Genomic DNA, 6,000 nt, shown 5'->3' with positions numbered 1-6,000 from the left:
GCCCTGAATGATTGGTCCCTGTGACCAATTATCAAATCACATCTCAGAACTCTTATCCGAAGAATACGTAATTCACATAAAACATAACCTCAACGACATTCTAAATAGTTTGAGATCCATTGACCACAAGTCAACTGTCGATCAAAGATCGACGGTAGGGTTTACAACCTTGTATAACTTGACCCGGAAGATCCGCATAACAGATTTCCAATCCGCAACTCCCAACGATCCACAATATGTTTCTAGAATAACATATTAAAATTTCATTACGATCCAACGGTCAGATCTCCGCCAATTGCCTAAAACAAGTGGCCGTGAACATTTATTTTACTAACTTACAAATCCAATTCAAGAAGATCCGTAAGTCGGATTCCCGATCCATAAATTCCTATGATCTTTAAATATTACGTATTATAATGTATCTAATTTTGGTGACGATCCAACGGTCGGATCATCGATTCACATTTTTATCAAGTAACGTATCGTAACGAATTTAGGTTCCAACTATCAACCTACGTTATTCAAATGACAAAACTGAATTCAAGACATTTGACATAGCCTAAAAATAGCATTGGCGGCCCACTGGCCACGCGCTGCCGCACGCGCCGCCGCGGGTGGCGGTCGGCCGCCCCGACTCGCCGGAAAATTCAACTATTTCCAAAAATTCTCAAACTTCACAGAAATGAAGATCTCAGTGAGTGGAGCAACTTTCATACCTGCCACAAAGTCCAAAAGTGGACGGAAGATGGTCAATTTTTCCCACGAAGCCGGTGGGTGCCTAAAACTTCCCGACGTCGATTCGTCGTCTACGGTGGTCCAACGGGGTCAAGGTTGGTTGGGTTTTGCTCCTGGGATGATGGGCTACAAAGCCCAAGTGGTGGCATCGGCCATTGCTTTGCCGATTTGCCGGAAAATCGAAAATGGTGGCTGGAGCACCATTGATTTTCGTCAACTTTCGTGGCCTCAAACCGCCTCATACCATGGTCAATCAAGGTGGTTCTTGGGTGGGTTTTGTAGAGGGGAATGAGAGCTTCAAGATGGTGGTGGTGGTATCGAAAAACTCCACCGGAGTTGGCCGGAATCGGCCTTGGAAGATGGACTCGCGGTGGTGCGGGTATGGGTGCACGGGAAGCTTTCTTCCCTTTTTTTTTTTTTTTTTCTTTTCTTTTCTTCTTTTTTTTTGATTGGCTGCAAGCTTCACTTTTATTTTCTAATTGGTTCCTTGTCCCTTTAATTTAATTGGTCCGCTAATCCCACAAGGTGGGAATTCAAATATTTAAATAACCAATTTCAAACGTCCATAAGTATACCGTTATAATCCGGACTCGCAAACGGATTTCGCCTATACGTTCGTACCAAAGAGTACTACGAGGATATGCTTAAAGAATAAGTCTCACATCTCTCAAGTCGATGGTCAACGGAAGTCAAAGTCCTTGCCTCTAGGGCCATTTCGTAAATTCACGCTTTTCAAATAAAATAAAAACGTAAAATTTGGAACGGGTTGTCACATATAATTATTACAGTATTTTTTTAGGGTTATAAAATTATAAAAATAATATTCTGCTTATCGTGTATCGTGTTACCCACGTGTATACCCGAATCAACCTGTTATCTTAACATGTGCTTATCGGGTTACCCGATAACGACCCGATTCGTTATCGTGTCGATCCGAACACCTGTTAATTTCATGTTGTGTCGTGTCGGGTTATCGGGTCGTGTCAGGAATTGCCAGACCTAATCAAGATGGATCATTATGATAGATGGAGGTAAACTCATAAGCTCTGATATTAATGAACTCGGTAGAAGAATTACACATTGAAAAATTAGTCTTATCGTTTTCTTTTTAACAAGTAATCTACGCCCATAATGTGTTGTAAGAAATTGGTACGCAGAGATGTGAATACGCCTAATAATGGAATCGGCCGACACTCAATGAGGGTTGGTGATAATATTAAAAGCAACGAAAAAGGAACTTTTAATGTGGGGAACGCTTTAAAAGGAATCGGCCTGATGTCCAAGTGTAATTACTATACAATGAATACATAAAGGGAACTTTTAATGATACAGGAAAGAGATTATGGAGAATTTCAGTTAATTAGAAACCAATCATAAGAAATCAGGAGAATATCCGTCAAATATGAGGTTTACAACTCACTGTTATCATTTTTATTCTTTTTATTTTTTTTCCTCTGTGGAAATGAGTTTTTCATTGTGTTAATAGTAATGCCTAATAGCCGAGTCTTGTAGCGCAGATTTGTAATTAAGGAGGACATTACTAGTACAAAAAACAGTTTGCGTGACGTAGGTACCTTCGTTGCGCAAACTCAAAAATCATTGCCTGAAAATTAGCCCAATGAAACCTTAGTCGCGTACCAACCGTCGCGCCAAGGCAGTGAAAGCAAGGTTTGCGCAATGAAGAAGTAACATGCGTCTATCTTTGCGCGACGTATGTCCCTATGTCGCACAAAACTACTTTGCACGACGAATAAGTAACCTGCGCGTAAACCCTTTTTTTTTTTTTGGCAAAAATAATTTTTATTTAATTTTTAATAAATATTGTAATTAAATTCTAAACAATAATTAATAAACCAAGAAAAAGTATTTAATTATTAAATATATGAAAATGTATATACAAGATGTTCAAATATAAAAGAAAAAACTACAACAATTAATCTTCTAGGCTTGATGCATCACGCTACTGGGTATCGGCTGAGCGAAGTGGTTAGGACGTCGAAGGTGGAGCAAGATCAGGTGTTGGCATTGGAATTTGGAGGCCGAACATTTGTAAGGCCCATAAGATCATACTCATCTTCTCATCTTGGGCCGAAAACTGGGCTGCCATCTCAGCTTCTCGAGCTGCTGCCTCGGCCTCCCGTGCTGCTTGTTGGATCGTAGGCTGACCTTTTAGGGTTACCGCTTCCTCCGTCAGGGCGATGACCAGTCTTATGGTCAATCTAGAAGATGAGGCACCTGTCTCACCAACCCGCGCCTTCCTCATACACCGAACAACCTTGCCATGACGACGACCGAGCTTCTGAGCAATAACAACGAGTCACTAAACTAGGAATGCTAAATAGCCATCAAACTAGGAATGTTATATACCACCATAAATCCACTTGCAAATATGATTCACTAGTCACAACAAAAATATCCAATTTCTGAAAACTGCATTGAACCCAAGTCCTAATATTTCACCAAACACAAAAAATAAAATCCAAGAAATGCCCTCTTAAGCAACAAACCATATATATCCAAACAAATTACCAATGCATATATTTAAAGACAACCGATTAAAACAAATTAACCAACAGAACAACCCATGTAAAAAGATAATATGAAAACACAAAAGCAGCAACAAAGGAATATTTGTACCACTAATTCTCTCAGATAAGCCAACACTAAGCAAAATCCAATGAATGCCAAGATACAAACAGGTTTTCCTGAATCTAATCAGAAGACCAGGTATGCTCAGATTGAGGAACCTAAGGTTAATGCACAAGAAAAATGAAGAGAAATATACTTGGAAGGGAATATTTGCCACAATTTAATCATCGAAAATAATGCAGCTTGTTTTAAAATTTCAACACATGCTTAGAACAAATTGCTGTCATGAACACTAATAAGACTGTCTGCCAAGAGAAACATCAAAATAAGAAATCAACAAAAGATCAACTACTTATATATCAACCGGATTTATAACCCAATTCAAAGGAATTGGGGTTTAACTCCATGACCATGTCCATTTTCGTTTTTGGGAAACGACCCACTAACTGAGCAATCTAATTGAAATCTGAATTCCGATATCAAAAGTCAAACTACAAATGCACAACATGACCATAGAATCCAAGGGAGAAACTGTAGAGAAAGAAATAGAAAGACTTACGTTTATCTCCGATATTGTAACCCCTAGCTTAGCAGACAAATTTTTCTTGAACATAGTAAACTTGGGAGCCAAGTCCTTTGTAGCAGGGCCACCATCAACACCAAATTCATTAAACCTACATATACAGATGTGCCATCAACACAAAGGAACATGATATTGTTTTAATTTTTAAACACATGAAAGTGCAATGAAATATTTGACAATCTCAACAATAACCTAGCAAAGTCATGCATAATTCTTGCAATATAGCATGCAAACATAAACACAGCAAGGCTGTAAATAATATGTAAAAGTTAAAACAATAGCAAAACCAATGGGTAAAGCACTCGAAGATATTGAAACTTAACAATATCAGGGCAGAAAACTTATGCGAGGAGTTACAAACTATAAACTGGAACTGTAACAACTTTTATCTTGCATTCTTTTCTTTGTGAGTTAAACGTTGGCACGTGTTAAAAACCTCTTCACTCTACATTGGTCAGAGCACCTCAATGGCCAATTCCTTGACTTCACATATGTTGATTGGGACCCTATCAAGTATTTCCAAGAGAATAAAAAGAATCATCACTGTGCAAGAAATTTGGTACGTGAAAAATAAGGCACAAACATATGCTTGAAATGATGATCTTGCCAACAAGATTTGGTACAGTTACCACACTATTCATGACTTGAATCACTGACAAATCATTATCAAGATCAAGTACAATTTTTCTTGTGAAGTATGCTTTGTACAAATAAATACATATTCTTTGGAAGAGTCAACTTTACCGGCATGCACTGTGACAAAATTTTTTCATGCATGAAAGAGGAATATGCAGTGATAGAATGGTGTATGCGTCTTTGGAAATGGTAGTGATCAGCTAACTGTGGCAACAATACTGTGACAAAATTTTGTCATGCATGAAAGAGGAATATGCAGTGATAGAATGGTGTATGCGTCTTTGGAAATGGTAGTGATTAGCTAACTGTGGCAACAATTGTGATTGCTCAGACGTTAGCAAAATGGTACTAGTTGCGTCAAGAAAAAGACAATGTAGTGAAGAACAATGCGAGAGAAATGATAGATGAAAAATCACGATTTAACGGTTATTTTAACTCCGATTTTGATTATTTTTTATAGCTACACTCCTTGATCCTATATGAATACAATGAATGAATTCAATCTTCAATTTAAAATATTTACACTAGTGGATACCACAAAATCTTATGTTATACTTAATGAAAGTATAAATAAACTCTAAGTGTTAGTGAATCTATCGTTTTGATGGAATACGCATCCTACGAAACTAATTTCAACGATCCAACTGTCAAACTTGTTTGTATATGCTTTGAGATCGCATACACCAAAAATCGCAAAAAAAAAACATTCAGAGATCTAGTAACGGGACAAAACTTTTTGACAATTATAAAAAAAAAATCACAATTTAACGGTTATTTTAACTCTAATTTTGATGATTTTTTACAGCTACACTCCTTGATCTTCTATGAATACAATGAACTAATTTGATCAACAATTTAAAATATTTACACAAGTGGATACCAAAAAATCTTATGTTATACCACAAAGTCGTTGACTTTGCGCAACGAAGGTGTACATTCGTCGTGCAAAATAGATTTGCGCGACGTATTTGCACCACGTAGTTGTACATTCATCGCGCAAAATAGCTTTGCGCAACGTAGAGGCACCTTCGTCGCGCAAAGGACGTTTACGCAACGCGGCCTGTGCGTCGCGCAAGATTTTGGAGCCAAACCAACACTTTTGCCGCTTTTTTCCCAACATTGTGTGACGGCAATCTTCATCGCGCTAAGTTCCGTTGCGCAAAATACCTTTGCGTGACGTTTTGTTGTCACTATTGCGAAAATATACTTTGCGCAACGTAATTTGCTCAGTCGCGCAAGTTGTTGTCACACAAGTATGTTTTTGTACTGGTGAATTAAAGCGATTGATGGGTGATGAAGCCTTGGTCAAGTGAGGCATGGTTGGTTAAAATCTGTTCACCACTCTTGTTAAGTCACTTTAAGCATGCCCTAAGCCCCTTGGGTTAGTTGGGGCGCCCCACCCTTGTGCATGGGGTAGCAAACAAATAATAAGGTCCAATCCAATTCGTTTTCACTTG

Source organism: Pyrus communis, chromosome 14 (assembly GCF_963583255.1).
Source record: "Pyrus communis chromosome 14, drPyrComm1.1, whole genome shotgun sequence".
NCBI classification, from domain to species: Eukaryota; Viridiplantae; Streptophyta; class Magnoliopsida; order Rosales; family Rosaceae; genus Pyrus; species Pyrus communis.
Note: the sequence above shows the minus strand (reverse complement) of the source record.